Source organism: Crocodylus siamensis, chromosome 3 (genome assembly GCF_052110815.1).
Source record: "Crocodylus siamensis isolate JL-2025a chromosome 3, ASM5211081v1, whole genome shotgun sequence".
Classification (NCBI taxonomy): domain Eukaryota; kingdom Metazoa; phylum Chordata; order Crocodylia; family Crocodylidae; genus Crocodylus; species Crocodylus siamensis.
In genome coordinates, this window is record NC_143397.1 from 173,786,420 (window position 1) to 173,798,391 (window position 11,972).

Consider the following 11,972-nt stretch of genomic DNA (forward strand, 5'->3'; position numbering starts at 1 on the left):
TTATCCTAGGATACTTGCTAAAGTTTCCTGGATGCCTCCAAAACACTGAAATATTTAGTTCTTGCTATACCATGGCTTATCTGTAATACTTATACATTTAAGTAACTCAACAGATGTCTATTGCTTTAGTTAATGTTCACTCTAAGTCATGTAACAATCATTCTTTCAAACTACGAACACCACAAACAATACTGATCTTTATTAGAGTACATTGTCCAGAGTTACTGACTTACTTTTCAAGAGTTGTTATATATTAATACATAGTTTCACTTTATTCCTGAATGTAAATTGAGTATCAGTACTGTTTACAATTCATATTTTTTCTTGGGATCAAATCCGCAAAGTTCCAATGTTGCTTCATCCATTACAATCCACATTGTAGAAGCTTCAGACTTCTTAATTTATTGCCTGCAGAATCAGAGGAAATGCTGTTAATTCGCAGCATTTCTGCTATTGTTCTTGCTGGTCAACCAACTGTACTGTAATTTAAAATAACTTTTTTCCTTATACTGTACATGTTTTCCTTCTTATCTCTCTTACTAGGAGTATTTACTCTTTCCCTTTTTCTTTGGATTTCTATTCTTAATATAATTTGTTTTGTATTTTTATATTGTATGTCTATTTGTTTCACATGTATCCTATCTCCTTCTTCTGTCCCTCCCCTTCTCTCACCCAGTTGCTGATTTTTTTCATTCATGCACTTGCCCTTTTTCTTTATGTGTACATGCATGTGTGTGCACGCACACACACATTTTTCCTTGCTTAGCTCTATATAAAGGTACCTACCTAATGCTGAAGTATCTATACACTTTCAGCCATGCATTTGCTTAAACATGTTTTTAGTCCCTTAACCACATTACAATATATATACCATCAAACCTAGCCACTTTCCCACACAGTTACTATCTTCTGTCTAAAGTGAAGCCCATTCAGAGGTTTATGAAAGAATGGGTCCTTGAACCCACTAAAGGAAAATAGTTTGACTGCTGATGGAAGAAGAATGAAGGAAGCTCAGAGCCATGAAAAAGCTTTGCAGTGAACAGAGGTTGACTGTGGGATATAGCCAATAAAGGACTTAGACCAGGCATAGACAACCCCTGGCACAGGTGCCAGAGCATGCACATAAAAGCATTTTGCTCAGCACGTGTGTCTCAGGGTGGATGGGGAAGGAGCCAGGGCTGCGCTGCAACAACAAGAATCAGGCCCCTCACAACTCCCCCACTGTCCACCCCTGACATGCCAACATCTTACAAGTTGAGGTTGCAGGTGTTTTGGGGCACTGTGCCCAAAAACATTGCCAGTCCCTGACTTAAACCATAACACAGAAGTTAGGTGGAAGGTATGCACTAAAATTCAAAAGTGGGTTACAAAAAAATCTCACTCAGGTTTCATCTAATGCTATAGAGGCACCTAACCCCATGGGTACCCCGCTTTTTTTAATATTTAAAACTAGGTGCATAGAGATATGCCAATAAAGTTTGCCCAGTCTGAATAGCCTAGCCCACACCTAAACCCACCCAAGATCTTCTGCTTAAATTCTCTTAAGGGCTATGCATGCCCAACATAGGCCAGCACAGGGCTATGTGTGCCCAGCAATCTGCTATGCATGCCCAGAGCACACTAACACCATTTAGAAGCTAATGTACACCAACAGCATGTAGCTTCTCACAAAATTCAGTTGCTATTTTCAAACATGCTGGGCTTGGTGGTAGTGCCTGCTTTTTATATAGCCTAGTGCTTACAGCTCTCACCCAGGAAATAGGAGACAAGGTTAAATTATCTTCTCAACCTAAGGATATTCAGACAAGCACTGTCTTCATCCAAGGAAACTGCCTTAATAATCAAGCTATATGCCAGATGGCAGGCATTCTCCAACTATCCTGTTGAACCTGTACCAGTCTGCAGAGAAGAATGCAAAACAGAGAGAGAGCCTATGAGGGGACATAGTAAGGCAGGGCCAAATCTGGCCCACAGGGGCCCCTAAAAAGTTAGTAAATTAATATTTATTTGCTCCTGGCTGCTTGTCAAATATGACAGCAGAAGGTGCAGTAGGACCCAGGGGGAGCCCTCAGCAGGACTGAACAGCCCAGCCTCACCCACCCCCAGCCATTTCATTCTCTTCCTGCCCCTACCCTGTTCCAGCACCCCATGGCTCCCAGCTGCAACACCAGACCAGGGAGCATGGGACCCCACTGGTACATGTGTGTGTGTAGGCAGGGGCAGTGTGTGTGTGTGTGTGTGTCTGTGTTCATAGGGTTAGTCCCACATGCACACCCCACCATACACATGCATCCACACCCCCCTCACACTACCATATACACAATCCCACACCCCCTCACACACTCCAGCCATGCCCCCACACAGCCTCCCACAAACCCCATACTCACGTTCCCCCACATGCCCACAAACTCACAGCCACCCCACAAAACTATACACCCCCCCCACAATATACAAGAGTAAGACTTCATTTTAAGCTATTGCATGATCACCTCTGTGTACACTACACAAACACATGTAAATCAGGACAAAATATTTTTTAAAATCAAATTAATCAATTCTGTAGATGTTTGCTTTTTAGAATATAATTTGGTATTTTTGTAGTTCTGAGATGGCAAAACCCCTTGCTGAAAGGAGTACTTCAGGGAGCAAAGGGATTAGGGGCAGAACTTCCAGTCACAAGATGGCAACCAGGGGGCAGGGCACCTGTCAAGGGGTGGGGCTACCCATGCAGCCCTTGACAGCTTGCCAAAACTTGATAAGCACCCCTCCACCCGAAATAATTGCCTGCCCCTGTAGTAAGGAAACACACCTAAAAGGAGGTAGTCCTGGTTCTGGTCTTTGCACCAGACTTTTTTTTGTACCATTGGCGATGCATAGCAGGTGCATGCAAGTGCATGTGCTCCCCCTGAGCTTGGTGGTGCACCCTCTGCAAAAAGTGCTGCTGACACTCATCATCCTCTTCTACCTGCCATCCCACCTCGCCACTGACACTGCTGGTGGCATCTGCGGGCAGTTCCCCATCACTTCTGGCCATGATGATGCTGCTGGTGGCCTCTGCAGGTGGTCACTGACTGCCGGTTGGCACTCACCCCCCCCCCCACCACCAACACTGCCACAGCTGCCTGCAGGAGCTCCCTGCTTGCCGCCACCACACCCATGCCGGCAAAACCACTGCCACCACCTGCTGCAGTCACCATGCCCCCCCCCCCCAGCCTCCAAGAGAATGCAGCTTTCATATTTTGTACTCTAGTCAATGACTGTTTGAGGTACCTCAGCCTTTTATTACATCTAGGCCTGGAACTTTGAAGAAGCATTGCTTTGGGAACCTGGGTTTGGTGAAGAACGAAGAAGAAAGAAGATACGTGCAGCACACCATTTACCTGGAAATGGGAAGAAAGCAGAAAAAGGTTCCACCTCTCAGAAGAACCCCTCAGAAGCCTGGGTTGGTGATGGGTTCTTAACACTGAGATGTCACTATATGGAGTGGGATCAGGCTGCCTGCACCTATGGAAGCTCAGGAACAGTTGCTGCCAGCTATTAAGAGCAGAGTTATATAAGATGCTTGGCACAGCAGCCTCTGAAATATGCTGTGCTGTGTTTGAAAGACAGAAGAGCTGTAAACCCTGAGACCGACTCTGGTCTATAGAGCAAATGTCTAGTTGCCAAACAGCTCAGTCCAGTCTTGGCAGCATCATCCATGAATACATGTTCAGTGTATGCTCTCTTAGTTGTGTATTTCACAAGTTTAAGAGGCTGCACAAAATGTACTCTCGAGCTCAGCATGTGATTTTTTTCCAAGTCAAATCCAAGCAACATGTCACTAGAATTCTCAAAAGCATCAAAACTTGATAAGGGCAATTTCCATACCAAAGGCCATTCCCCTCCTCCCTCATCCCCCTAAGTCATTTTGGCTATGGAGGTAGCTAGAAAGTTAAGTTGTCAAAATTTCATTGTTATTGTGGAAAAAGCTATGTTTTTTTCTGCTCCACTCAAGCTAAACATAGCCTAAACCAATTCTTGCTCAAAAATCTTAAAATAAATATATAAATGAAAGGCATAAAAACAAAATACTTATGACTAGAAAACAAGCCTAGAAAATGTCAGTCAAAAAGCAAATTCTTCAGACAGTTAGGAATGTTTTCAAACAGGGATTTAAAGTGGAACCATTAATCTTCAAAAACTATAGTAACCACTGTACTCCTATTATAAAGATATTGTTTATGCGATTGTAGCTTTCCCCTTTGCTATTAGTCTGTGTGTTCAATGTAGAAAAATGATAAATTTTCCTTTTGTTTTTCTGACTTCCTATTCCTAATTTTTTTCTTTTAAAACTATCCATCTTTCCTTCTATTCCTCTCCCCACTTCTCCATATAACTGGCATATTATCTGCTGCATAATTAATTCTGCAATTCTAATTCAACAATTTCTTCTCATCTTGAAATCTCTTTGATTGTATAGGAAATGTAGATGTTCAATACATCTAAAAATGAGGCCAAAAGAGATTTGCTGTGGTAAAGGCTATTATGTCAAATCCATAGTCTCTCAAGCTGGAATTAAAAGACAAAATCTTGGAATTGTCTGTCCTTTTCCTTCTGTTTTTGACAAGCTAAATTTTCTATTCATTAGGAGGTGACAAAGAGCTTAACAGTCTAAGAAAGACATTTCCAACTGTGACAGGTTCAGGACCCAGGGTGGCTGTGACGCCCCCTGGTGGACCAAGTAATTCCTGCCTCAGCTCTAACTCTGGTGGGCCTTCATCTCCTTACTCGTCTGCCACACCTTTGATATTATTATTTTAATGGAAAGAAGGCTGCCTGCGGGAATTAGAGTGAACCTGCTGTTGTTCCCATGTTCAGCTTTAACCTTCTTGGCCTCTGCCATTTTTGTTTTCACTGAGCCCTTTAACTCTAGTCCACTGACCAAACTGAGCTTCAAGACTCCAAGCTTTTTGTCTGGCCTTCCAAGGCCTTTGTCTATGACCTCTTTTGGGCTGCTGAGCCTCCCTGGGCTCTCTCTCTGTCTGTATCTGGGCCCCAGGCCCTGTCTCTGCCCTGCTCTGGGCTTCAGGCCCTCTGGCCCCCAAGTCTAAGTCTTGTTCTTCCTTGGCTTCTGGGCTTCCTGGCCCCAGTCCCCAGGCCCATCTGTTCCAAGGCCTGCTTCACCCCTCTCAGGCGCTCTGGGATTGCCCCACATGGGCTCTATGAGATCACCCCTATGTGCTAGGTGCACCCTGCAGGTGCTAGGGGTTCACTGCACCCCCTAGGTGCTCTGGGACCTTCAAACCACCCCGCACAGTCCCTCTAATGCCAGGTCAAACTGAAACCAAGGCATCAAACACAAGCCCTTCCGGCTATAACTAAACTCCTACCTAACCCTGGGTCTCAATCAGCTGCTGACCTAGCGTGCTCAGTTTGCTTCTCAGTTACAGGCACCTCTAGAAAGCTCTTGCCCTCTCAGCCTCTGGATCTGGCTCTGGCCCTGCCTTATATCTCTCCCAATGCCCTGCCCCTTCCGGTCAGGTGACTCCCCTGGGTTGCTTGCAGATGCCTATTTAATCTCATTAGATTAATCTCATAATCTCATCTCTATAGCAACCCAATCCCAGCTACACCTTGCCTGTCTTGCAGGGCTCTCCATGGGCTGCTTCTCTCCGAAAGAGGGCAGAGACCCCCAAGCTCTCTATCACACTAACCTGCAAGAGTTCTGTCTAAATTAAACCAACCCAAACCTTCAAACCTTAAATGGCATTTACTCATTTCTCCATAACATGGAAGCAAGGAAGATTCTTTGGTGTGTTAAATGTGTTGCAAGACTCTTTCACTACCTTATTTTAGAAAGTTGTCAATGCGTCATATAAAATACACACATATATAAAATGTATTTGTTCATCTGGAAATACAGTATATCTAAGTTATTCAGACTTAAAACTTAAAACGTAGAAAACTTAAACCAGAGAGTTACAAATTTCATAACATAAAGGCTAACATAATATGAACTACACTGGCTTTGCATGACCCCTCTATGGCTGAAAATGCAGAAGTCACTTTTTTTGCAATTCACAAAATATGTTTTGAAATATAGAAGTTGTAAGCAACTTATCTTTTATCATGAAGTTCAACTTTTTTAAATAGTGCACAATAGCTTGTAACTTATTTTTTTATTTTTAGACTAGTTTTAATTAAAACCACCTTCACTGTATTACATTAAATTTATTTAAAAATACATGTAAAACACTTTGAATCCATATGATTGATGTAGCTACCTATAGTTAGGTTTTTAAAAGAAGATAAAAAAAACCTTTGTTACCAATACAGTGTGTTTGTGTCTGTGTGTTCATTTGCAGAGAGTGACTGAGAGTAGAGTGTACACCTGTCTGTGTGCATGCCCATCTGTGTGCGCGCCTGTGTCTATGTGTTTGTGCATGCCTGTGTCTGTGTGCATGTCTGTGTCTGTGCATGTTCAGCTATAGCTGAGGAGGAGAAGCGGGGAGCAGGGAGAAGAGGGAGGTATGTGCCCTCCCACCCCAGCCTGGTGGGGTCCACCCAACCTACCCACACCAGCACCAGGAGGGGAAGGGCCCCCTCGCTATCCCTGCAACCCAGCTATCATGGGGAGGAGGGGGCCTCCAATGTTGTGTTTGCCCAGGGCTCCAATACATCTTAATCTGCCTCTCTCTAGATCTGTGGGGAGTCCTGCAGGCCAGATCATGTGGCTATGTGCACCAGATTGCACTGGCACATGGTGAGTCTGGTGCACAGGCTCAGTCCAAAGCTGGATATGGTACATGAGATCAGGTTGGCTTGCAGGGTTGGGCCAGTGTGCACAGCCATATCCAGTCCACGGGGTGGGCCAGTGGGCATGAGTGCATCTGTAGACTAATCACATGCACAGGATCCACCCATGAAATGGCCCTACATTGTTCATCCAGCCTGTGGGGCTGGACTGTTGAGCACCACTGTGTTAATCTCTTCATTCCTCCTTTGGTTTTCTTCTTCCCTCCAAAACAAAATGAAGCAAAACAAAACACCACACCTCCTCTTTCTTCTTGCAAAAGACTATATTTTCTGTTTAGTCATTCAAATAGCTGTGGACTGATTCTCAACTTGGTTCTTCCAGTACAATTTGTTGACTTATTCCTGTGTACAGACATTCGGGGAGGTTAGACTGAGTTAAAAATAGCCATGTGATCTAAGGTAAGTTGGAATGGGAGGAATACTGGTAGAGGAATGGAGGAGTAGACTCCCCCCCGATAAACCACTCCTCCCCTCACCAGGTCTTACTTTTTTGGCTTCCAGCTCCAGTGAATCCTGATAAAACTGGAACCAGGAGTGCTTGCAGAATGGGGGTTTTGGTGGGATTGTGGGGGGGAGGGTTGTCCATCTGGGGGTGGGGCAAGGAACCAGGGGCCTAAAAACAACCCAGTGCTAGGGGGGTAGGAAAATCATAGCCCTGGTATAGGGCCAGTAGCTGAGGTTTTTCAGCCTTGGAGCTGCACTGGGAACTGTACAGAAGTTTGGGACAGTTAGATCAATCTAAACATAGCCAATGCAATCTAAGACTACCTAGGAGGTAGGGTCAACTTAGATCAGGTCAGCCATTTTAGACCCATTTAATCTTCTTGGAACTTCTGTACAGTTTTTACTTAGATCTACGTAAGTAGAGATCTGTGTAAAGTCTGCATCTGGGTGACCAAAGATAGAGCAGGTGGCATTTTTAACACTCTCTAACCTCCCCAAGCATCTGTATGCACCCATAATGGAGTGGCACTATTTTAAGTTTGCTGTAATGGAGTAGACAAAATGGGTCCTACATTTCAAATTTGTTGTAAAACTCGACTAGATATCAAAACTAATAAAATTTTTGGTCTATACCACATCAATGAAATTGCATTGTCTTGTCTGCTTGGAATGCATCTCCACCTCCACTATAAGGGTTTTTCTTAATAAGCTTGTTAAGCATTTTCCAATTTGCATAACAGGAATGGCTGTTATTCCAACCATATGTATTAGACTTTGAGATTCATACCTGTAACCTTCCTTTTATTTACAAAACATCTAGTTATTTTGCATAATCAATTGTATAAAGACTACACACACTCATTTTATTTAACTACCATATTTACCCAAATATAAGATGACCCTGAATACAAGACAACCACCCCAGTAATTAAATTCTGCATATAAAAAATTATAAATTTGTTATAATTTTCTAGGTATAGAATCTAATTATCAGCAGTTTGTCTTGAATTTCCGCCTCTTTTGCTGCTACAGCATGAAAAATAAATGGGGGGGTGGTCAGGTAGCCCCTTTACCCTCTCCCCTCCCCACAACCCATTCCCCCTTCAGCTTTTTCCCTCCCTCCTTACTGTCAGACGCTACTGTCCCTGAGCAGAAAAGTGACGAACAAATTTGAAAAAAACAGACCTTGAAATAAATATAGCTATATTTGCATATAGTATCCATAGACTTAATATATCTGGAATGGATGCATTTTACAGGTTTTGAAACAGCTGCAAGCTTAGAACAAGTACTCCGTAAATGCATTTTTAAGCAGCACTTCTGTACTTACTTTTATATAGTACAGACTATGTGTAATATCAGTCCAAAGCCAAAAGGCTCATGATTTACCATATAGTTGCTGTTGATTGGGCCTCAGCAGTCAACTGCATTTCAAACCATGGTGACCCCCTACCTGAGCACTGCTCAATATGTGTTGGTGCAGACAGAAATTACAATTTTCACCCAATCTGGCCACAGAAAGCAGTTTATAGCTGTGACCAAACACAAGTGCATTGCTACAGACAGCTTTAAAAATGGCCAGTTGGGAGAAAATCTGACCCCTCATTACATGAGGTATCAGATAAAGATGTTTCAAAATGTAGCATCTTTTGTAACTTGTGTCTGCTAAACTGCCAGCCTGTCACTGTTATCAGAATGGGAGTAGGGAAAGGGAGCAAAGGAAGTTCAGTCTAAGGGGTTGTCAGCCTCCCGTGGAGGGTGGGGTGGGTGTATTACAACCAGCACTTAGATTCCCCTCTGCCTGGAACCAACAGTTTGTTCTGGGGTAACCTTGTAACTCAGAGCACTTTGCAAAAATTGTTTTAAGTTACAGCTGGGAGCTGCACTTCTGTGTGTACTCCAGATACCCTCCACAAAGGATCCATGTGCTAATTAGCCCTACACTTATGACTGGAACCCGGTGTTCTTGTCAGGAGTCCTGAAATCCTCCAAAAAGGCATAGGGCAGCCTGTACCGGCTCCACCTCATGGAGGGTGGGGCCACACTACTCGTATGCAACAGGCTGAGAGAGGGGGCAAGAGGGGGACTCTGGGTGGTGATGTCTGCCAGACATTTAAGGCTGATGAAGAAGCAGGGTTAATTGAAAATGGGAAAGAAAGGTGCAGCTCAGCTGTGGGAGTGAAGAGGAAAAATTTATTCAGTGTAGTGACTCACTATGATTTGAAAAAGAGTTGGCACTGAGGAGGACTGAGCACTACACCATATTGGCCACTACAACATATTTTATTCAGATGGGTTGTACTGAACTACTTACCTGGCAGGGGAAGCAGCGTGACCACGTAGGCGAGCTCCCCAGGGTAATTGTCTCTGATATGTCCTCCATAGGAGGTCTATATTGAGCAGATTCTTTTTGGTATTGGGTGGTGGAACCGGAGCGTGCTCCATCCACTCCATGCATTGACCTGGTATTGCAGTGCTTCCAGGACCGGTGCAAAAAAAACAGAAAAAAAAAAAAAAAAAAAAAAAAGTCTGTCATTGTGGTAGATTCCCTGAGCTGAGCAGAAGGGCAGCCTGAGAGAAGAAGGAGGCCAAAGTGAAGCAAAGACTGGGTCCATGGCACATGCACCACCTCTCCTTTGGGGGGGAGCAGGGAGTAGCACTCATGAAGGTGGTGCTGCTACTATCAGTACTTCTGTACACTACACTGGTCTTCTCTCCCCGCCCTCCCCCCCCCCCAAGTATGTCTCCCGCAGAATCCAGAAAGCCATGTGCATTTTCTTTTGGGGATCCAGAATGGAGAAGGTGGCAAGGAAGACCCTATACAAAAGAAATGGGATGGGGACAAGGGGATGCCAGACATCCACCTGTTCTTGCAGGCATGGTACATGAGCCAGATCTGCAGCAAGGCCAGCTAGCAAAACAGCCTGTCTTGTCAACTATTTTACAGGTCACCTCCTGAAACTGTGGGGGGTGTACACACCAGCCAAAGGGAGACCGTGTACCATGGAATACCCCTGGTTTTACAGGGTGCTGAATGAGTTCCAGGGTGGTTATGGGCCACAGAAGAAAGGCCCAGAGACCATGTCCAACCACAGGAAGATACAAAGGCAGGCAGAAACAGAGACAACCTATCGACCATGGAGCTGATCCCTGACAACAACTGCCAGGCCATCTGGGACCAGAGCTTCCACAAAGATCTACGAAAAGACCACAGAGACTTGAACTGGCTCATAGCTCACTGCATACTCGCAGTGAAGGTATGGAGGCACACAGTGAGGTGAGAGACTAGACCCAGCTGCCCCAGGAGAAGCTGCCAAGGTGAGAACGAGACCATCACCACCTCCTTTGGCTCTACCCCATGTCAGAGGAGTATGGAAAAAGGTAAGCTGGGTCCTTGAGGAGGCTCATGACAAGGGAGGCAGCACTGTATGGACACCTGACTAAACATCAGGAGTCTCAGACAGCCTGCTTCAACCAGTTTGTGTCCTGCATCAGGAGCACCTTTGGCAATGCAGGAACCTACTGGTACACAGTCACACTGACCTCAAGCAAACAGACTGTGTTAAAATGTTTCTGAGCAAACTCCAGTCCTACTACTGGAAAGCAGTGGGAGAGGATGGAGAGGATGCAGCCAGCTCCACCTGGAAAAGAGACACTTGGTACAGGCTGTTGAATGGAAGTGGACAGGAAGAAAGAAGAGAACAGCGATGCAACTGAACCTGGAGGCAGCAAGAAGGACAGCAACAGGATCATCATCAGCAGAAGTGACAGTGACATCAACGGCGCTGGACTTGAATGTCCATCATTCAAGGACTGTGAATGAACTGAGAATGTAAACCCCAAATCAGGGTCTGGACTAAGGGAATGTGTTTGGGTTAGGGAAGGGAAGAGGGTGGGAGTGCGGGGCCACAGGGGAAAGGGTGAGTTTATTGTAACGGGTGCAGAGGTTTCTTAATGTGGTTTAAGAGATGTAATGGAAAGCCTGTAATAGAGGATTTATATATATAACTTTATATATAGAGAGAAATATATTTTATTTTAAAAAGTGTGATAGGTTCCCTACTTACCTGGCAGGGGAGATACCATGGTTATCTGGGTGGTTTTATGGTATTGTGTAGTGAAGGATGGAGACCTGTCCGATGCACTAGAGACAGGTTCCTCCTATGAGAGTCTGCTATAGTCCCCCAATGAGAGTATCTTGACTACATGCCTATTTTATGAACATGGGGATTTCCCCTTAGCTTGCTTCTTTGGCTTGTGGCTAAGGGTAAGCAAGGCTCGGGAGCATCTGAACTCCAAGACCTCTGGGCTTGGGGCCTGAATATAGGATGCCTGCCATGGATTTGAGAGCATCTGAAACCCCAGGCTGAAGAGGGAGAGAAGATATTTGCCAGGGGTAACACCACATGGACCTGAACAACTGGGCTGTGCTCAATGGATTCAATTTAGAACTAATTTGACTGATTTGGCCTAAGACATGAAGTTAAAAAAAAATTGTGGTAGGTTCCTATCGGCATCTTACCTGCCATCATCAACCAGGTTGTTTTTGCTGATACAGATAAGAATCTTGAGTTCCTGCCACTCACATGAGGCAGGGCAGGGGGATCAAAGACCCCATGACCAAGTCTGGAAACCCATAAACAAGACGGAAATGAGTGGTGAAAGATAATTCCCGGTGAATGTATGGGTGAAAAAGGAATATATGGAGCCCCTAGGAAAGCTGCCAATAGGAA

At 44.7% G+C, this 11,972-nt stretch overlaps 1 pseudogene; it reads left to right on the forward strand.

Moving 5' to 3' along the window:
- Window positions 1-9,583: 9,583 nt before the first annotated feature.
- LOC149869138 (U2 spliceosomal RNA) lies at window positions 9,584-9,738 on the forward strand (annotated as a pseudogene).
- Window positions 9,739-11,972: the final 2,234 nt, after the last annotated feature.